Source organism: Ailuropoda melanoleuca, chromosome 14 (genome assembly GCF_002007445.2).
Source record: "Ailuropoda melanoleuca isolate Jingjing chromosome 14, ASM200744v2, whole genome shotgun sequence".
Taxonomy (NCBI): domain Eukaryota; kingdom Metazoa; phylum Chordata; class Mammalia; order Carnivora; family Ursidae; genus Ailuropoda; species Ailuropoda melanoleuca.
In genome coordinates, this window is record NC_048231.1 from 1,331,740 (window position 1) to 1,354,880 (window position 23,141).

The 23,141-nt window shown below is 41.7% G+C and overlaps 1 protein-coding gene across 5 annotated transcripts in view; it reads right to left on the reverse strand.

Moving 5' to 3' along the window:
• The window catches only part of ARMH4 (armadillo like helical domain containing 4), a 150,496-nt gene that overhangs the window by 54,007 nt on the left and 73,348 nt on the right, over window positions 1-23,141 (reverse strand). The window lies entirely within an intron of this gene.

Consider the following 23,141-nt stretch of genomic DNA (forward strand, 5'->3'; position numbering starts at 1 on the left):
CCCTCTGCCCCACGTCCCACTCACACTCGCTCACTCTCTCTCTCAAATAAATAAATAAATCTTATTTTTTTAAAAAAAGAATGAAATAATTTTTGCTTAAGATAACTCATGGGGACAACCTCCTGCAGGGCAGGAAGCCAGGTCTCCGGATTGCCAGGTCACGCTCATTCCAGGCACTATCCGGGTCCCCAGGGAGGCAGGTCTCCCACCCAGCATGGGTAATCTCCTTTCTGGAATACTGTCATGTGCCTCATTTTGCACACCTCAGGTAAAGAGATTTCTGCCTGATTGCAGGCTGCTGAGAGAAAACATGGAAAATAAAACCTATAGGAAAAGATCAATGAACCACAGATTATTCTGCCTAGAGAAGAGAAAATTATGGAAGAACGCCATAGTAGCCTGTCTGTAAAAGTTCTTCATTTCCACTGAAGACCAAACATGGGGAGATGGCGGTGATATCCTGGTCAATGCTTACAACCAGCTCTCCTGAGAAAAGGCGTGTGTGTGTGTTTATTACAAATTTTCCTGATGTAAAGAAGGCACGACACACAATGCACAAATACAAACAGATAATAAAGCTCTTCAGTGTAAATGGTACACAGCCAAGTGATTCTCACAGAATGCTTTCACTGCTTTTTGCCAAAGTTTTCTACCTGTAACTAGCCTATGGTTGCAACCCATCTTTGGTTTGACACGTGGAGTTGCATCCCCTTCCACTAACTCTTTTCCCAATAAATTCACCGCTATTAAATCTTATGCGTGATCTACCGTTCAGCCGCTCCTCACCCTGATACAAACTATATTCATGAAAACTGAAGCTGCCTTCACTTTGGCACTAGGTTCAACATACTCTTTAAAATTTAATCTGCATTATTAACATTTTCTCCATCACTTTAATTCTAGACAGCCAACAAAAAGGTAACTCAAGCCCCGATTTGTAACACCCATTTCTGTGGTGTAAATATTCTCACCATAGCCAATTTCAAGCTACCAACAGGACATCACTGAATGTGGACTTGGACAAAGAGGCACAGTAGCACACGATTGTGCAGTATTTCTACCGTACAGATGCAAATAACCTCAAGAACACAGACAGAAGTGAAATGTAATAAAATAATTAGGAAGTGAAGAGCTTTGAGTGTGTTTACCTATATTTTAATACAATTTATTTACATTTATACAATTTGATTTTTAATAATGGCTGGGTTTAACAACTGGCTTACAGAATTTCCGAAACTTTAACAATTGACTCTTGCAATTCAGTACGCGCTAGCTCCAGCATGGCACCGGAAAGGGCTCACGAACAATGAGGGAGATTTGGGTTTGTATAGTAAGAGCAGCATTTTCACAACCAAATGGATGTGGGTTTAATTCTTGGCTCTGCCACTTACTGGAGGGATATATGGCCTTGATCTTCAATCTCTTCATATGTAAAATGGAGAAAATATTACTCAAAGTTTATAGAAATGGAAGACATGTCCATATGCATGGAAAGCACTTGGGAATGAAGCCAGGGATAATGACCCCTTAGATCTTTGAGTCATTATCCTTTCTTTTCCTAAGAATACTGCTATCCAGTGTTATTTAAAGGAATGGGGGCAGGGAGAAAGAAAAGGAAAGGAAAAGAAAGGAAAGGAAAGGAAAGAAATCTAACCAACTCTTCCTCCCTTCATTGCTCAGTGACAGAAAAGAACTGGGTGTCTTTATTTTGGGGGGGGGGGCTTCCACACAGACTTTTTTAAATTTAATTTAATTTTATTTTTTAATAATAATTTTTTACATAAGAACTGGGTGTCTTTAATTTCAACCTGAAACTCCAATCTGTACCACTGTTATCAGAACCGAGAGAAAAAACTCCCACAAACTGACAGCCTTTACTGACTCTCCAGCCCCTGCAGAGTCTGACACATGAAGACTGGCAATGAAGGGCACTATGAAGTTAGAGCGCTACTTTCTTTTTTCCAAATGTTAACTTCAGTAAATGATGCGTCCTCTTTGAAGGCAACTCACATTGTTAATGCGGTATGAGATCACTGTCAACTCTAACACTTTGGATTTTTTTTCCACTTGAAATACTTCGCATTAAATGAAGTCTCCTCTATTCAGAGCTTGAGTAGTCAACTATTTGAACCTAAGTATGGGACTTCACATTTGTTTCCCTTAACTTTCATCTTACTAGATTTAGCCAGTCTTCTGAGCTGTTAGTCTTGACCCTTGTCATCCAGTGTATTCTTTCTAGCTTTTTATCATGCCTTATGTATTTTCATCCAAGATATTAATAAGAGGTCCGAAGGGGTCAGTGAGGCTCATGGCTTCCTCCAAGTGACATTACTTCCTTTGTTACCTGGGCTACCATCACCAAACCCAGCTAACCTCACTGTTACGCAGAGTATATGTCCCCATTTGGTCTCTAGGGATCCCGTGAGCTGCGATGCTTTGCTCTAGTTTAAGTACACTGTGTCTGTATTATTGTCTATTAGTCCCATGAAACAAACAATTGAGGCTAGTTTGGTGTTACTTATTGAGAGTGAACCTACCCAGGCTTCTAGTGAACACTCCTTTCTAAGGATACGGGAGATATCTACTTCATATTACTTGAGACAATTTTGTTGGGATTAATATACCAAGCTTTCCTATGTGTACCTTCTAGAGCCTACCATTCTCTGCTGATGCAAATTAAGATTCTGTTTGACTATCTCTGGCCTATAAGTGCCTCCCCCATTTACTCTTATTCCACAAACACTAAGGCTAGAAGTTAAGCAGCCACAACCCTACCTTTAGATACTACTCTGGGATATAACTTATCTACAATATTTACAATCCGTTTAAAATAGTTAATGTCTTACAATCTCTTCACCTATTTAGGGTTTAAATATTTGCTCTTCCTCATTGTGTGAACACCATGTTCACTGGTAAAAAGACAAAAGCAAAATAGCATTGTAAGGTTCTGCTTTCTCTTTGCCATTTGCTAACATAATGCTAATCCGCTCTTAAAAATGGGTTTAAGAAAAAGAAAATAAGTCCTCAACAAATGGTGTTGGGACAACTGGATATCTACATATAAAAAAATGTATTTGAACTACCTCACATCATACCCAAATTTTAACTCAAATGGATTTTTTTGAGTGAAAACTATAATGGGAGTAAATCATCACGACCTTGATAATGATTTTCTAGATACAAAACCACATGCACAAATTAAAAAAAAAAAAAGATAAATTGGACTTCCTCAAATTAACAACTTCAGTGTTTCAAATGACACTATCAAGAAAGTGAAAAGGCAGGGCACCTGGTCAGTTAAGTGTCTGACTTGGCTGGCTCAGATCATGATCCTGGAATCCTGGGATCCAGCCCTGCCTTGAGCAACACTCCCCCACCCCCCGCAAACTCTCCCCTACCCTGCCTAGCTACCCCCGCCCCCCCCCCAGCCTCACTAGGAGCCCCTTGTAGGGCCAGTGCCAGGTGTCAGGCCCAGGTCCTCATGCGTGCGCATTGGGCCCAGAGCTGAGCAGGGAGTCTGCTTCTCCCTCTCCCACTGCCTCCCTGCCACTCGTGTGTACTCTCCCTCTCTCTCTCAAATAAATAAATAAAATCTTTCTAAAAAAGAAAAAAGGCAACCCACAGAATGAGAGAACACATTTGCAAATCATGTATCTCATATGGGTCCAGAATAGGTCTATGATATGGGTCTAGGTATGGGTCTATCAGTCCAGAATATACAGAGAACTTAAAACTCAATAATGAAAAGACAACCCAATTTTAAAATGGGCAGAAGATTTAAAAAGACATTTCTCCAAAGGAGATATATAAATGACCAATAAGCACATGAAAAAATGCCCACCATCGTTAGTCATTGGGGAAGTCCAAATCAAAGCTACAATTTGAACAGTTTCTTTTTGAAATGATAAACATGTTCTAAAGTTGACTATGGTGATGCTTGCACATATCTGTAATTTACTAAAAAAAAACATTCAATTGTATATTTTATTTTTTTATTTTTTTATTTTTTTAATTTTATTTTATTATATTATGTTAATCACCATACAGTACATCCCCAGATTCCGATGTAAAGTTTGATGCTTCATTAGTTGCGTATAACACCCAGTGCACCATGCAATACGTGCCCTCCTTACTACCCATCACCAGTCTATCCCATTCCCCCACCCCCTCCCCTCTGAAGTCTTCAGTTTGTTTCTCATAGTCCATAGTCTCTCATGTTTCATTCCCCCTTCTGATTACCCCCCTTTTCTTTATCCCTTTCTTCCCCTACCGATCATCCTAGTTCTTATGTTCCATAGATGAGAGAAATCATATGATAATTGTCTTTCTCTGCTTGACTTATTTCACTTAGCATTATCTCCTCCAGTGCCGTCCATGTTGCAGCAAATGTTGAGAATTCGTTCTTTCTGATAGCTGAGTAATATTCCATTGTATATATGGACCACAGCTTCTTAATCCAGTCATCTGTTGAAGGGCATCTCGGCTCCTTCCATGATTTGGCTATTGTGGACAATGCAGCTATGAACATTGGGGTGCATATGGCCCTTCTCTTTACTACGTCTGTATCTTTGGGGTAAACACCCAGTAGTGCAATGGCTGGGTCATAGGGTAGTTCAATTTTTAACTTTTTAAGGGACCTCCACACTGTTTTCCAGAGTGGCTGTACCAACTTGCATTCCCACCAACAATGTAGGAGGGATCCCCTTTCTCCACATCCTCTCCAACAATTGTTGTTTCTTGCCTTGTCTATCTTTGCCATTCTAACTGGCGTAAGGTGGTATCTCAGTGTGGTTTTGATTTGAATTTCCCTGATGGCTAATGATTTTGAACATTTTTTCATGTGTCTGTTAGCCATTTGTATGTCTTCATTGGAAAAGTGTCTGTTCATATCTTCTGCCCATTTTATGATTTGTTTATTTGTTTCTCGTGTATTGAGTTTGAGAAGTTCTTTGTAGATCTTGGATACCAGTCCTTTATCTGTGGTGTCCTTTGCAAATATATTCTCCCATTCCGTGGGCTGTCTCTTAGTAATTCAATTGTATATTTTAAATGAGTGAATTATACAAAATAAAATAAAACATTCAATGATGTCACTTCACACCTGTGAGAACGGCTACGATCAAAAAGACAGCAACAAGTATTGGTAAAGATGCGGAGAAACTGGAACCCTCATACATTGTTGGAATACAAAATGGTGCAACTGTTTCAGAAAAGGGTTCAGCAGTTTCTCAACATGTTAAACACAGAGTTACCACCTGACCCAGCCATTGCACCCTGAGGAATCTACATAAGAGAAGTGAAAAAATACGTCCACAGAAAAGCTTGTGCATGAATGTTCCTAGCAGCATTATTCATCACTGCCAAAAAGTAGATACAACATAAATGTTCCAGAACAGGAGAATGGAAAAACAAGATATGGTAGCGCAATACAACGGAATATCATTCAACAATAAAAAAGAATGAAGTATTAATACAAGCTACAACATAGACGAGCCTCAAAAATGTTATGCTAAATGAAAGCAGCCAGTCGCAAACGACCTCACATCGTAAGAAACGTCCAGAATAAGCACATCGATAGACAGAAGGTAGATTACTGGCTGTCTAGGGCTGGAGGCAGGAGGCGCTGAGGGAGAGTGACTACTAATGGGTGCAAGTTGATTTTGGAGTGATGAACAGGTTCAAAACGGAGATTATGGTGATCCTTGCACAACTCTAAATACACTCAAGCACGCTGAATTGTGCATTTTTAACAAGTGAGTTTTATGATATGTAAATTTTATTTCAATAAGGTTGTTTAAAAAAAGAAAGAAAAGAGGGGCTCCAGGGTGACTCAGTGGGTTAACCGTCTGCCTTCAGCTTGGGTCATGATCTCAGGGTCCTGGGATCGAGCCCTGTATCGGGCTCCCTGCTCGACGGGGAGTCTGCTTCTCCCTCTGCCTCTCCCTCCAGCTCTCTTTATCTCTCTCTCTCTCTCTCTCTCTCTCAAATAAATTCATAAAATCTTTTTTTTTTTTTAAAGAAAAGAAAAAAGAACAAATCTTTGGAAAATGGAGGAGGGATAAAAGTGGGTACTGGAACTGGAAGCAAGAAGGGCTAGAAAGGAAGAAAGTTAACAAATGGGACCCTGGAGGTTTGAAAGGTGGTCCAATAGAAGCTGACCAAGAAGGGAATAAGGAGCAGACCTGGCAAGGGGGAACTTGAAAGAGCATCACCTGAGTGCCCAGGACTCACCTGAGAGTGTCTACTGACCACCTGCAGACCATCTGCCTTGCCAAGGATCCCTGCTGAAGCCAGGCTTGAGCCACTCGCTCCTCATGTCGGGGGCCATCTACCACGACTTAGTTTTGTGTGCACCAAGGCCTGACTCTCTCCCTGGCCAGCAGCAGTGCCGTCTGGCCAGCTGTTATCTTGCTTCGTCCCTTTGGAATACCCCAGTGGGCCGTCCACATCACAGCCAATGCCCCAGACCATTCATAAGCCCAGTGAGGGGGCCATAGACTTAGCGGTGGTATGTATTTGGTGCGCTGGTGGGACAGGGGGAGGCCAGAGGAAACAAGCTAAAGAGCTCTGAGCTAAACCACATTTAGTCCTTAAAGACATCCCAGTTACAAAAGGTTTGGTAGGATCAGAAGATTTTAAAGAGTAAGAACTGATAGATACAACAATATCTCTAAGTGAAAAAAAATGAGGTCAAGAGTGAGAGTGGATGCATTGGCCTCCAAGAATACTCTGTATGGTTAAATATTATTCTCCTAACTTACAAATTGGGAAACTGAGGCTCAGAGAGGTTAACTAATGTTCTGAAGTTGCCAGAGCTAACAAGGGATATAATCTACATCCTTCTGACTCCACTCTTCCCCCCACAACCCTGTCTTCTTCTTCTGAAATCCAAATTCCTCCTGAAACCACATTGGTTTTTTTAAATTCCACCCTCTGCTTCCTCATCAGGTTCATTTTTAGTTGTACTATCAGAACAGAAATTTTTAGAAACTACTACCAATCATGAGTTATGTACTTCTTTGGAGTTAATGGATAGGGATAATACTTTTCTCTCAGTTTTTTTGTTTGTTTGTTTGTTTGTTTGTTTTGGTTTTGTTTTGTTTTGTTTTGTTTTTTGCTTTGCTGGAGTCCAGAGTGTGGTTAAGTAAGCCCAGCATTGTCTCCTACACAGAAATGAACTAGCCATGGCCTCTCACATTTCGGCTACCAGTCCTGCCTTGATCATATTCGCAGTTCCTCCTGTTTCCTTTGTCTTCAGAAATCAAACTCTCATCAGGGCAAGGCAAAAGTTTAGGAGCAACCCCGCTCCACTGTTGGTGCTCCCTGTCACATGTGACCCCTGGGAACTACATGGCATCCCACACTCGCTGAGCAACCTGAATTTGGAAGAATTGTTCATAATTCCTCACATGTCAAAACCGAGGAGTCATCACTTCTCCTTGTTTCTACTTTTACTTTCACTTAATACGTTTCACTTGACTTCAGCCTAAGATACTATCCTGTCACTCTTACCTTCCCACACCAATGTCCTCCAAAGCACATCTGCTTCACTGGAAGAAAGATTCCCCTTCTAGAGCAGTCACTGAGGTTTGCCTATCCAACAGCCACTTACTCCTTCCTTCTTGACAGATCCCTTATTCTGTCTAGGTAGCCCCTTCCTTGGTGCAAGAAATGGCTCCTGACTGGCTTCCTATGCCAGTAGTCAGCAAACATTTTCTGTAAAGGGCCAGATAACAAATATTTTTTACTTTGCAGGCTGTAAGTTCTCTTTTGCAACCACTCAAACAGCATGGCTGTGTTCCAATAAAACTTCATTTACAGAAACAGACATCAGGCTGGATTTGGCCCAAAGACTGTGCTCTGTTGACCCCAGACCTAATTCAATGGGACCAACGTAGTTCCATTTATTTTGCTAGTGATTGGTTTAGACATGGCATATGATAAACCACGGCCAATACAAGAATTAAAGAAACAAAAACAAAAAAAGACCTGTGAGCAGCTCCTAGGAGTCTTTCTTCCTTAAAAAGATGGTGAGAAAGAGATGATGCCTCTTTTCTGCTGGATATCATCCCATGGGGATGTGATGCCTGGAAATGACACAGCTATTTTGAGATCATGGGAATTTGGGAGCCATTTGGATCTGAAGCACGCCCTGAGGTTTCCTTAATTGTAAATGGAGAATAATAATACCTACCTATGAAACTCAAGCAATGTAAAGTAAATCACGTGCTTCGCAGTATGGATATAGAGCAAGCGTCCTGTTAACGAGAGCTACTACAGCTAATTCTACTCTATATTTATGTGCCCATAAAAATGCTATATAAGGGGCACCTGGGTGGCCCAGTCGGTTAAGTGTCTGCCTTCAGCTCAGGTCATGATCCCAGGGTCCTGGGATCAAGCCCCCGCATGGGGTTCCCTGCTCAGTGGGGAGTCTGCTTCTCCCTCTCTCTCTGCCCCTCTCCACCCCCTGCTCATGCTCTCTCCCTCCCTTTTTTTTTTTCTCTCTCTCTCTCTTTAAAAAAAAAAATGCTATGAAATAGGTAGGTGCTCAACAGAAACTCTGAAGATGTACTTGGATATTTTTCTCCCAAGAGCAAGGTTGGACTTGCCCTGTTCCAATCTGCTCTGACTGGGACTCTCCTGTGATTCACAGCGCTTCTTTTTAGGATTCAGCCTATGATCCTTACCTGAACGGAGGTGGGGGTTGGCTTCCCTGGCACTACACCCTAACCAGCCACAGGGAAGTCCTAAAATTCCATACTTCTGATAAGCAAAAATAAGAACCACAGAAATGATCTGAGTCACTGGGTTCATGGTCAGTAAGATTAGACATGCTAGTCAAGAAATGCCATTGTCACTATTGTTAAGAGTAAACAAAACAACACAATTACATGAAATTATATTAAAATTTTACAAGAGGGCCAAAACGAGCTAGTCTAAGGATCTAATGAATTCTGCCTTGAACAGATGGGAAGATCAACCAACTGCAGCTTTAATAAAAGCAGATACCATGAAAGTCTAACTCCTTTTTAAAAAGAACTTCTGGGGGGCGCCTGGGTGGCTCAGTTATTAAGTGTCTGCCTTCAGCTCAGGGCATGATCCCGGCGTTCCGGGATCGAGCCCCACATTGGGCTCCTCCTCTGAGAGCCTGCTTCTTCCTCTCCCACTCCCCCTGCTTGTGTTCCCTCTCTCGCTGGCTGTCTCTCTCTCCGTCAAATAAATAAATAAATAAAATCTTTTTTTTTAATAAATAAATAATAAAAATTAAAAAATAAAAAATAAAAAGAACTTCTGGACCCCTTAACCTCCCAAGTGAGGCATCCTCAACTCCCCAGATAAAAAGTTGTGTCCACTGGCCCTTGCCGCTCACCGTGTGGTCAACAGACCAGCAGCATTGACCTCTTCTGGGAGCTTCATACAAATGCAGCATCTCGGGTCCCACCCCAGACCTAACTGAATCAGACCCTGCATTTTATCAGGATCCCCAGGTAATCTGTATGCCTTTTATGTTTGCTGCACTTGCTTTTTCCTAAGGATTATGCTCAGCTTTATAAAAATATTAACACATTCATGCAGAGAAGTTGGACTATGAACTTATATAAGGAAACTAAGTAGTATAGAACATTCTCAGTTTTCAAGTTCATATCTTAATGCTACTGCCTTTATGCTAAATGTTCTGAAGGCAGTCATATTGTGATTTTTTTTCTTTCCTAACAGCATTCTGTAATTATGCTACATGTTCCCAAGATTAAAATATATAATGAACCTGGAAAAAAAAAAAACTTTACAGGCAAAAATGTAGAATAAGAAACAGATACCTATAGCTTGAAGAAATAATACCTGAAAAGTGAAAAACTAATCATTTATGTTGTCTCTAAGGCAGGCAATCACTTCACACTACAGTGGTTAAACTAAACAGTTAATTGAGTGTTGTGCAGACAATCACTGTTGGAAAGGCAAGAATAAATCAGCAAAGGCTGCTAGAAATCTTTGTCAGGTTTTTAACAGTTCAACTATTATGCTTTCAGAAATATCTAGGTTTTCAAATGTATGGTTGGTAGTGGACTCCCTTTTCTCAAATACAGTCTGATTAGGAACTCCCAATATATAAAAGTTCCTGAGGAGGGAGGCAGGGAAGGAATGGGACTCAAGGGCCTTTTTTTAGCAGACCCCTTGCCCTTCGCTGCCTGTTGAAAGCAACCTAACAAGGTTTCATATAAATGCGCTTTTGCTTCATTTTGTACATGTATATTTCTTCATGTAATGTTACAAAAATCCTACTCACTAAGAGTCATTATGCCCTTTTTAGACTTAGGAAAACCAGGCTCAGAAAAGTTAAAAACTCGTCCAGGGTCAATGGTGGTAAAGCAAAGGCTTGAATTCAGGATTTCCTGAGTCCCAATTCTAGGCTCTCAACTGCCAACCTGTATGTTGTCCTAATGCTTCCCATGGTTTCTCCTGGTTGAAATTACTCTTCCTGACTTTGGTACCTTCAGAGCATTTTTTTTTTTTTTTTGGTGCACAGCATATGTCCTATCCTGCCTCACAATACAGATTTTTCTTCCCTGTGCAGACACTCATCACTAATGACCGAGCAATAATTTATAAACAGCAATCAGTTTTCTGGGGTTTTCCTTTTAAGGGCCTTGCCCCTAGAGGCAGACTCCTGAAAATGCAAAGTGTTCACCGGGCTGCTTTTGCTTCAGCTACGGCTCATTTACTACCACCATGACCACCTGGCCCATGGGGGCATGTGACTAGTTCTCACCAACAGAATCCGAGTGGAAGCAAAATAGGTCCATTCCCAGCTGAAGAGTTCCCAGCAGGCTTTCCTAAGTTCTCTCTCTTTCCTGCCTTCTGGCTGGATGCAGCGAATCCAGGGAGGCTGCCTGGGCCCGAAAAGATGTGCAGACACCTGATGGCAGTATAACTGAGTGACTGGGAACTGAAAGGGCAAGTAAGAAATCCATTGTGTTTAGCCACTGAGCTGGGAGCTGTTTGCTACAGCAGCTGGTCTTCCCTAGCAGATACATTCCCACTTCTCCAATGTCCACCATTGAGTTCTCTGAGTGAACAAGGATTCTTTCATGATAAAAGTGTTTCCAAACAAATTAGGGTTATATACAAGATATTCTTCCTTTAGGATGTTAGAAAAAAATGTAAACTTTAGAAAAAGGGAGAGACTACTGAATATCCTTGTAATGGCGTGCTGAAGCCTCTGAAAATCACATGATTCCATTAGGGTTCTGCACTGCCTATGGACTATTTTACAACTCTTTAAATTGTAGATAACTTATAGCAATACAAATAATTCTTCTCTAGACAAAAAAATTGGAAAAAGTCACCCTGCGTCCATTTCTAAATTCATTTTAACAGTCCTTGAGTCCATATAAACTGATGATTCTTTGATCTCTGCTTTGAACTGGTTGTAGCATCTGCCTGGTTCCTTTATTAATTAATGAGTTTTTCAAAATCTCTGACACATTTTCATTTTATAGTTGAATGAGAATCATGATTAATTCTAATTTTAAAATGTATCTTTTAATAATTATGAATTATTGATGAACCTCAAAAAAGTCCCCAAACCAAGGTCTTTCGAGAAAGACTTTCAATACAGAAAAAGGAGTAAGAGAAGAGAAGACCGAGGCCCCCCTGGATGCCAGGGAGGTCCTGCAGGGGTGCCACCCGAGCTCAAAGGAAGAGGGCAAAGTGAGGATGAGGAGGATGGTGACCAGCGAGAGGGAGGAAGAAAAGGCTGCAAGATTCCCCTGAAAACAAATTTCCCGGCATCGTAGTCTTCCCATGGTTTACCCCCACCCCATTTTTATTAGTGGGTTAAGTCAATGAGTTGTCTCTATGGTTTCAGTGGCTCAGCCCTGAATAGTAAGGGCTATCTGGCAACAACTCTTCGCCTTACCTCTCTGTGCATGGCCTCCCTGAGCCATCTGCTTCCCGCATGGCAGGGCTCAGAAGCCCAAGGTCTTGGCCCTGCGGGATGTGCAACACTTTATCAGGCTTGTGATAAACAAACCCTGGTAGTCATTCACCTGCTGACTATGGCTGATTTCATAAGAGACCTTATGCAGTCGGAAGTCGCCAACACTACTTTCGGTATTTATCCCCAAGGATTCATCAAATCCATCCTGTTCCAAACAGTTGCTGTCCTCTTTCAAAGGGAGCAGCTTAAAAATCAAATCCCATTACTTCAGAAATATTTCAGCCCTGCAGGAAAACTTAGAGATGGAAGATGTAAATCAAAATTCCCTCAGCTGTGAGCACTCCTCCACTTGAAATTCCTTCCCTGGGTCTCGATAATCTGTATGTTTGTGAAGTTTATTTTAAAGACGCTCTACATGAATTGAAACTGGGACCCCTTGTTGACCATATATCTGTATTTTGTGCCAGGTTCTGTGAAAGAATCTTTTTGTCCAACAAAAAAGAACAGTTCTGAGTTGGAAATGCAAAACCCTGTGGTTATTAATTCTCAAGTGCCGAAATGAAACGAACAAGTTCACGGGCTGACTTCAACCACCCCTGATCACTAAGCTTGGCTTTGAGGCTTTAGCACCCTTCTTTTATGGTCTCAGTTGGAGACAGGGAAGAACTACTGAATTGCTCTATTTTCCGAAATGCAAAAGTCAAGTGCATTCTTTGGTGATCAAATAATGTGTGAGAGACTCCAAATATCCAGATTCTTAGTACAGCACACCAATAACCATTTGATTAAGTAATTCACCTTAATTTAGCAGCATCTAACTTCAAATCAAGAGATAAGGACACTGTTTCCACTATTTTCTCAATTTTGTTTTAACATAATGGGAAGCTTTTTAACATCACCTTTGTTTACTTCCTTCTGTATTTTTCAAAGAGGGCGATTTATACTTAATTTCTTCCTTTCTGAAAATTTTCCCAGTTCTCTCAGTATTTCTTCTTGTTTAATTCTCAGGAGAGCCTACTAGATTACTTCACAATAATTCTCCAACTGAGCCTACAAGTGCATTCTGATTACGAAGGAATTAGTTCACAGCATTCTCCTCAGATGTAATGTGCCTTATTAATGTTTTTATTAACTGTAGCTGATGAAGAGATTATTTTCTGGCTTACTTCCAAGACTCCTTCTCTAGCTCTCCAAAGGAAAAGTGACTGCTGAATTTTCATATAAGAAATCCATTCCTAATGAAAGAAATGTGATTTTTCCCCTATTCTGTAATTCAATGAAATTTAATTATGAAAATACAGATAACGGCTTCAGCTTCTGTAAAGCATTAAGTCTATTATCTCACCCAGATCATTGAATAAATAAAGATAAGTAATTTGGAGCTGGGATATATGAGTGTAGGTTTCCAGAAGGAGCTCCATAATCAACAGCCCAAATTTATTTTAGGTGAATTTCCGACAAAAGAACCCAGTAACTAAGACCTCCTATAGGCCATTAAAGACATGAAAAGAGATTTTTTTTCAAAGTGGGACCCTAAAGCATTTAAAATACTATTATTATAATTATAGTTCTCCTGCATCCAGAAGTGAGATATAAAAAGACAACTGGATTCTCTGGCTTGGAGAAGCTCTGATTCAGTAGCAAAGACAATCAGGTTCAATAAATTTCTCACTTCCACCTAGCTGATACTATGGTTGTTTATATTCTTTGGTAGAAGCTATAAAGGCCTTATCTCCATTATGCCACCCAATTCACTATTTGGAAATTTTTTAAATGATAGATCACTATGGGAATGCAATCATCTGATTCTATGTGATTCAGATGCTAAGACAATGCAGGTAAGTGGCCCAACATTTCCAAGGTCTGATCAGTTCTACAGTGCAGAATCACTCAAAGTTCATTCTGAAAAAAAAATATTCTAAAACGTTAGATTACTCACCAAAAAAAGAAATGGTAGTTACGTGATGGGATGGAGGTGTTAACTAACGCTACATTGGTAATCATTTTGCAACATATAAGTATATCAAATCAACACATTGTACACCTTAAACTTACACAATGTTATATGTCAATGATATTCAATAAAGCTGGAAAAATAAACTAAAATGCTAGATTATGTTCCAGAAAACCTGGCCTTCAACATGCTATCTATGGTTTATGACCCAAAGGCATGTTATAATTAGTTCATTACTAAAGGCTTTGTAGATGTAAAAACTACTTTGGGGTAAGTAGAGAGAACCAGAGAAAGTTATTATCAGATGAAGTTCTACCTGCCACCTGCTATTTAAGCTCAATGTCCGTTATAAACATTATGGAAAGCCTTCAGTACCTGATCAGTTAACATTTTTGTCCATGAATCAAGCTCATGCTCTTTCTGTTAATCAAACAGAATTGCGTTTAAAAACCTCACCTTGGCCCCATATTGCAACTCAGGCTAGTTATATAAGGGATTACTGTTTAACTGGCAGAGTGCCGTAAAGCATACCGATCCCTCCTCCCAATGGTGATGGAAAGTTTCAGGCCCAAAATGGTTACCAGCTGGAGAGAACCCCCTTTTAAGCAATCCACAGTACTCAACGCGGACTGCTAGGTGTTGTGAGGCTCCCAAAAAATAATAAGCAAAATGAGATAGTGTGATGAATGGAAATTGAGCGATCCTGACAACAACTGCTGGGCAAGTTTCACAAAGGAGGGCTCAGTATGAGTTAGGGGTTCCAGGAAAGGCTTCGGCAAGAGCTGCACGTGGACAGATGCATGTCTGCAGAAATGCATGCTCTGGTGATAGTGACGACAGCCTGATGAAGGCAGAGGTCTGGACCAGAGAAGCCAGGAAAAGTAAAGTAGGAAAGTAGACCCCAGATGGATCGTGGAGGTCCTGAAATACACCAGTGAGAATATAAAAGAGACATACATTTTAAGAAATGCTTCCTGGGGCGCCTGGGTGGCACAGCGGTTAAGCGTCTGCCTTCGGCTCAGGGCGTGATCCCGGCGTTATGGGTTCGAGCCCCACATCAGGCTCCTCCGCTATGAGCCTGCTTCTTCCTCTCCCACTCCCCCTGCTTGTGTTCCCTCTCTCGCTGGCTGTCTCTATCTCTGTCGAATAAGTAAATAAAATCTTTTAAAAAAAAAAAGAAAGAAAAAAAAGAAATGCTTCCTATCCATGAACTGTTGAATCTCCAAGTGACCTGATCTAAATGTCCGATTCCTTGTTTTAACAGTTAATCCCTCCTTCCCTTTTGCTGTGTTGTATTTTTGCTTCGCACCACTAATCCCTTGAATTTCTAAAATAGCTTTGGCTTCCTGAGGCCAGCTTGAGAGGTTGGCAGTCCTTTTAGATCACGCAGAATCTAGTACTACAGGACTGGAGAGACCCAGCTGGGGCAGAGATTTTTATTTTAGCAACCAGTGCTGATCTCCCTTCCTCAACACAGGACTATCCCCAGAGAGGCTTTATGTCTGAGGGAGTTAACCGCTCTGAACACAAAATCGTATGCATGCGTAGTTGTGGCTGCCACTGTGCTGTAGAGACACTGTCTACGAACTCTGTTTTGTGGGTTTCCCTCACTCATTTTCTCAAAAGAAAACTTGGGAGGAGAAGGGAACTTGCAGGGTCCCACAGCTAACTTGGGCAAAGAGAATGGCGAGTGTGTGTGTGTGTGTGTGTGTGTGTGTGTGTGTGTGTGTGTGTTAATGATCTGAGTTCTGCCTGTGACTCTTGGAATTAATGAATTCCCAAAGCCTCAGTTCAGCCTGAGATCGTTGGTGTAAAAGTCTTATAAAACAGCTCTGAAAAGTCATTAGGTGTCAGTCTTAAAAAAAATTAAGCACAATCCACAAAATTTTCCACGCCATCAATCTCTTCCTCTTTCCAAACAGCTTAACGTTTCCTATGTTAAAGGAACACAAAAGTTTCACTGTAGCCAATATACATAATAGCTCATTGGAAGTGTCATGAACATCAAAATGAAAGGAAGGAACAAGAGTACGTTAAATTGTTTTTAGGCCAGCACCTGATTTTCTGTAGGCTTGGCCAGCTCCCCTTTTGACTTTTGGTTCATATGAATTTCTGTTTTGTGGTCCTCGGTAGAGACTTATGACCACAGTTGGAAACGGTCAGCGGGAAGGAAGTCTATTCGTTTTTAAGAATTTAACCTATTTATAACCTACCTCGTGCTAAAAAGAGGATTTAAGGCTTCTGACAAAAATACCTACAATATGACAGGATAAAAATAAGTAAATGGAAAATTCAGGAAATAAGTGCTTTTAAAACCTACGGAAATCCTGAGTTTGTTGAATCTTTCACCACAGGCATATGGACAGATTTTTCTCCCCTGGAATCTCCAACTAGTACTAACCTGCAAGTAATCAACAGCTCAAATGGAAAGCTCTATGAAGAAATAATATCTTGGCCTTGGAATGTGTCCTCCCCTGCAGACCTCATTTCTCGTACGGGCTCATCCTCGTGAGGCAGAGAAAGACAGGGATCACAATCTCTATTTTAAGCTCTGGCATCAGGGTGCCTTGCTTATGTGAAAAAGAAGGTCTGCCCCTACATTTCCTGCTCCTTCTGACTAGGAAAAATCATTCCTTTCCAAAGGAAGGGCGAATGGCATTACCCTCAAACCCAGAAACCCTGGGTACCAACTTGGGGCAGGAAGAAACCCCAGGCAACTGGCAGATGCCCACTGAGGACACTCACACCAAAAGCTGCTCAGTGGTCCCAGATGCAGGAGTCTGGGGACAAACCTCCAGATTTAGGAGTCCGTAATGTGACCATTGACTTTCTGCGGAAACTAACACACAGAATTGACTTTAAGTTTGATCTCCATGTAACTGTATAAAGCTTGGGGGGGTGGTCCTTAAGACACACTAATACAATATACAAAAGATCCCTAAAAGCCATGTAAGTCTCCACTAATGGGAATTCCATTCACAGAATATACAAACCCTTCTTAAAATCCTCTTTCTCCATTCCTCTGCATAAACAGAAGCTGCCTTACCCCAAGGGGACAACAGTAGATCAATCTAGGACGGCTGTCCTCTAGGGTAAGAGCCAGGCTCCGTATAGTGTGTCACTCTCTAGGTGATTCCAAAGGGCAGCCAAGATTGAGAACCACTGGTCTGGAGGCTTTAGCCAATCTGCCACTCACTTGGGGCTGGTTATGTTGGATTAAGGCTCCACTCCTGCCTCTTCTTTCATGCACACATTTACTTATGGTAGCCCAGGAAGCCTCCTGAGTAACCTCTTTTTTTTTTTTTAAATATTTTATTTATTTATTTGACAGAGATAGAGACAGCTAGCGAGAGAGGGAACACAAGCAGGGGGAGTGGGAGAGGAAGAAGCAGGCTCATAGCAGAGGAGCCTGATGTGGGGCTCGAACCCATAACGCCGGGATCACGCCCTGAGCCGAAGGCAGACGCTTAACCGCTATGCCACCCAGGCGCCCCTCCTGAGTAACCTCTTAATCCATAGCTTAACATGTTATCCATCCAAATACACTGCCATTTTTTGCAGTGGAGAGTTGTTTGAAATGTCACACTTCCCACTACCTTGTGCAAAGCATCTTCTTCTTGCAGCCACAGCCCCAGCTGGACTATATTTAAGTGTTCAGTCTCAGCTACATGTTAAGTGTTTTAAAAGAATAAGAAGAAGGAGCGCAAGGGGCAGAAGGAGCAAAGCTGACATGTTTTAGGGCTAAAAGCCTGACTTTCCCACAGTTGAGTGCCCAGTTTCTATAGGGTCCAACACCCACCCCCAATGCCTACAGTTCACTCTACCTTCCTGCCAATTCAAAACGCATTTGTCTTGTGTTCCTCTCTCTTCTACCTTAAAATCATCCTAAATCATGAGCTAATGAGCCTGATAAATTAATAACAATAAATACATGATAATATCTTAATGAGTTATCCCTGTCCAGATAGCAGATTTGCATTTTTGAAGGCCTTCTCAAGGCCTTCCATCTCAATCCAAAGGAAGGCTCTAATATTGAAAAGTAGGCACCATGGTAAGGCAGAAAGGGTGATATAAATTAGGGGACCAGTGAAGTCACACCTTGCAGATGGCTGCCGCTCGAATCAACCTCTGGTTGTAAGTGATGATTGAGTTCCTCACTGTGGAATTGCTCAGCCACTGACCTCACATCTCTGGGACCACTCTCCGCCCCACGGTAATTTGTCTCTTCATGTGTTAGCCCATCAATATTTGCACAGCACACAGCACACACATAGTTGGTGCTCCCTGAACGTCTGATGGAAAGATAGATACATAGAGCTCTTCATTCTTCTGCTTTCCACAAACATCCCTAGTCTGTTAACTGAATACTTATCATGTTTTTTAAAGACCTCCAGAGAAAAATAGTCTCTTCCTAAATCAAAAGCCCATTCTAATGTTAGATGTAGGCTTTGAAAAAAAAAAGTGAAGACAGCTGTCATAATTCTGCATTCAACAACTTGATGGCTTTTGGAGTTTTGGCTGAGGGAGTTGTCCACCCAGAACATCAACCAAATGGAAAAGTGGTCAAAATGGTCTCCTGAGGAAGAAAATGGAACAATGCCACCTTTGACTCTCATCCAGAACTTACGAACTCAAAACAGGTTGAAAATAAGGTTACTAATTTAATAGGATTGACCATAGGATTCTTCGAGGATAGAAGAGACATGGATAGTATCAGCTACAAGGAAGCGAGCAGAAACACACAAGAATCACGAGTGATCGCCTGGTGATCGGCACCCACCCCCACCCATCCCACCAGCCACGTGATCACAGTCCCCTTCCAATGACTGTTTAGAAATGGGCATGTGATGGGGCACCTGGGTGGCACAGCGGTTGAGCGTCTGCCTTCGGCTCAGGGCGTGATCCCGGCGTTATGGGATCGAGCCCCACATCAGGCTCCTCCGCTATGAGCCTGCTTCTTCCTCTCCCACTCCCCCTGCTTGTGTTCCCTCTCTTGCTGGCTGTCTCTATCTCTGTCAAATAAATAAATAAAATCTTTAAAAAAAAAAAAGAAAGAAAGAAAGAAATGGGCATGTGGCCTAATCCCAGCTGATTAGAGGCAGGAAGAATTCTACTGGGGGATTCTAGGAAAGGCTCTCTCTCTAGAAAGAAACACAGTGAAAAGACAGCCTCCTTTCTCTGGGCAATGTCTTCTCTGGGTGGGACACCTGAAGCGACTGCAGTCATTGCAACCATAAGGAGGCCAGTCCAGCGGCAAAGTCACACACCAAGGGGGACAGTTCAGCAAGATGGGAAAACTTGGGTCACTGATGACTGTGGAGCTACTGAGTCAATCGACCCAAGAGCTCTGTCTCTGGACTTCTTGTTTTTAAAGGACATAGATCTCTTTACTCTTTAAACCAATTTAAGTTAAGGTTCCTGCTACCTACAGCTAGAGGCATCCTGAAAGAGATAGAATACAAAACGGAAAAAAACCCCAGGTATTAATTATGTTGGAATGCTCTGGCATTAAAATGGATATGTTGACGTAACTTTGGTCATATTGACTTTATACATTAAAAATCATAGGTGTGTGGGGTGAGTCACCACGTCTGCTTTCTGTACAGATCCTTGCCAATATATTTGAAAAGGAACTTGTTAGATAAGAGAAGAAATTGATTCCACATATTTGAAGAAAAAACTTCCTGTATGCTATTAGCATTTTACCAATCAACTGATCCACCTCGGCCATAACGGGACTTCGCTGCTAATTCTCTCTATCCTGATGACATACGGTTCATTCCATTCACACCTCTCAACAGGGAAATCAAGCAGCTGAGAGCTTTTCCTCCAAAGCTTTAGAGGCTATGTGTATGTGACAAGCAGAAAAGAGAAGTTCAGAGAATTTGAGGCCCTGAATCTACTGCTTTGCTTAGAAAGTCATCTAAGGGGGCGCCTGGGTGGCACAGCGGTTAAGCGTCTGCCTTCGGCTCAGGGCGTGATCCTGGAGTTATGGGATCGAGCCCCACATCAGGCTCCTCCACTATGAGCCTGCTTCTCCCTCTCCCACTCCCCCTGCCTGTGTTCTCTCTCTTGCTGGCTGTCTCTAAAAAATCTTTAAAAAAAAAAAAGTCATCTAAGTTGTCTGCTCATGTTACTTCACAGGAAATGAAACTATAATCTGTTCAAAGAGTCTGTGTTATTTTTAGCCAATCCCAGCTACCCACTTCAATCTGTTCATTTTTAAAGGTTTATATGGGTTTTAACATTTGCTTTGGAATATCATTCATATTATAAAATAGGACGTGATAATCTATAAATAACTCAAATGAAAACAACAATGAAGGTCAATTAGAGTGGTATTATATTAAACAGAATTACTTTTTAAAAGGTCTTAATTTTTGCACTTTTAATGATTCATGAAGAACTACACTTAGGGCACCCGGGTGGCTCAGTAGGTTGGGTATCTGGCTCTTGATTTTGGCTTAGGTCATGATCTCAGGGTCCTGGGATTGAGCCCCGCCTTGGGCTCTGCACTCAGCAGGGAGCCTGCTCCAGCGTTCTCTCTCCCTCTCTCTCTGCCCCTCTGCCCATTCTCACACTCATTCTCTCTCTCACTCTCTCTCTCTAAAATGAATACATAAATCTTTGAAAAAGAAAAAAACTACACTTAACTTTACAATGTTCACACTCTGACTACAGCTGCCATGCAGCTCTACTTCCTAAAATGATGCTTCCCAGGAAATACTTATTGAAATCTGTATTGGTTTCCTATTTCTGCTGTAACAAATTACCACAAACCTAGTGGCTCAAAACAACACAAATTTATCATCTTACAGTTCTGCAGGTCAAAAGTCTGAAATGGGTCTTGAGGGGCCAAAACCAAGGTGTCATCAGGTTGCATTCAAGGGGTTCAAGGTTGGAGGGGGAAATCTATTTCCTTGCCTTTTTCAGCTTCTGGAAGCTGCTCCCATTCCATGGCTCGTGGCCACATCACTGTGACCTCTGCCTCTCTCATCACATCTCTTTCTCTGACTCTCCCACATCCCCCTTATAAGGACACTTGTGATTGACTATATTGGGCCCATCCAGATGGTCCAGAATAGCCTCCCCATCTCAAGATCCTTAACTTAACCACCTTGCTAAAGTCCTTTTTGCCAGGTAAGGTAACACATTCACAACCTCCAGAGATTAGGACATAGACATCTTTGGGGAGCCAGTATTGTACCTACCACAAATCCATCACAAATAGGAGAGGTTTTCCTCTGTCTCATCTGACCTGAGAATATTTAGAAAACTGTATCAATTACTGTTGACCCAGAAGTTATTACTGATTGTGAGTGACTAGGATATACTCCTGTCACTCCAAGAAAATGTTGATGAACAAATAAAATTCTAATCCCAGACACTACTTTTCAAACACAGTCTTCCCACAGTGGGAAGGAAAAAAAAATCCAGCTTGGAAGATTTGTTCCTTGTTTTGGTTCCCAGGAAACTCGTGCTAAAAACATGTTGATAAAATGAATTTATCAGGAAAGGAAGTGACAGTAAAAGGTAAGGGACATCTGGGGAAATGGTAAATTATTATAGTAAGAGAAACTCTCATTATTTAAAAAAAAAACCCTCAGGACTTGTGGGAATCACTTTTAAAAGCATCACAAATCACTAAACTGGTATCTCTAACTTAAGAATACTTAGCTGTGCATGGGGGCTGGAACCAGGAGGCAGCGCAGAGGACAACAGGGCTGGCTTCCACATTTCTGCTTTGCCCTCTTATAACCTACTTTTATTATACAACTCACCCTCCTCACAAACCTTTATGAAGTGGGCTCTGCTCTCATCAAAGAAAGGCACCACTCTTACTTTTCTCTCTGTCCCCAAGACCATGCAAAGTGCCAGGAACAGTGTAGGTGCCTTTAGGTCTGTTGGACGAATTAACTAAGCAAATCAAAACGACAGTTCATCAAAGAAAAGCACTCCTCCTTAGATCGTAAACCTTTAAAAGTTTTGCGAAGTCCAATTTCACCTTCAAATAAAAAAGAGCTCAGGTTTCTGGGTGGCTCAGTTGGTTAAGTGTCTGCCTTCAGCTCAGGTCATGATTTTGGGGTCCTAGGATCAAGCCCTGTGGGGCTCCCTCTGCAGCAGGGAGCCTGCTTCTCCCTCTCCCTCTGCCCCTCTCTGCCCGCATCACTCATATGCATGCAAGTGTGTTCTTTCTCTCTCTCTCTCTCTCAGATAGATAGATAGATGGAATGATAGATAAAATCTTTTTTTTAAGGGCTTATTTTAAATTACACAATCATGCAATAACCTGACACAGTGATTTTCCAGCTCTGCACTCGTATTAACGCACTCACACTTTCTCACCACAGATCTAAAAGAGAGTTTTCATGAGAGAGAAGAACGATCTTTAAGAAATCGTATGCAATGGGATTCAAAATTGGACATTTCAACCGAAGCACCACGATACATAAGTATGATATTCCAGAGCCAAGTTCCAGACCAAGATCCAAATTTTCAATGAAATCGCCAAACACTGGTTCTATGACTTGTAAACATGACCTCTGTTGCACTGAAGGTTAGAAATGTGGCTAGCTGTCACAGACTAAGGGACTTCCAGAGAAGGTATTTCTCTGGAGAAGAGTAAGGCCTCAAAGAATCACCCAGAGCTTATATCATCTCTCCAGAAAAAGCCAAGCGAGACAGACAGGGGAGCTTCCCTGCTGACCGGGGAGAGAGTGTCTCAGGTGAGGTCAACCTGCATCCACAGAGCCTCTCCCAGATAATTTAATTCAGGCCATGCCCAAGAGAGCAAGCACGTGGGGGTCTGGACACAGACTGCCAAACTGAGATGGTATCTGACGACCAAATGCAGCTTTAAGAGGAAACGGAAAAGTGACAAGTATGCCGAGCGTTCGTGCAGGAGGGGGGAAGAATTTCTACAGGGACAGAAGGTAGCACATGTATTTGTTTTCTGACTTCAGACCACGCACACTGTGTGTTCAGCACACTGGTTACTCACGGCTTCTCCCCATTTGGAAGTCCTCCCAAAACCTCGAGTTGTCTTCCAGCTGGGAAGGAAAGATGGAATTCCTTCCAAAAACTAGGTAACTGTGCTCTTGGTGGGCAGCTGGAGACTGTTGGGAGCCTGGCTATTTAAGAGCACTAAATATAAACATATAAGAAAAAACGGATAACTTTTTCTGAAATGAACCCTCCATAAACACAACCAGAAAACCCGCTTTGCTCCATAGTCAATGCCAAGAAAGA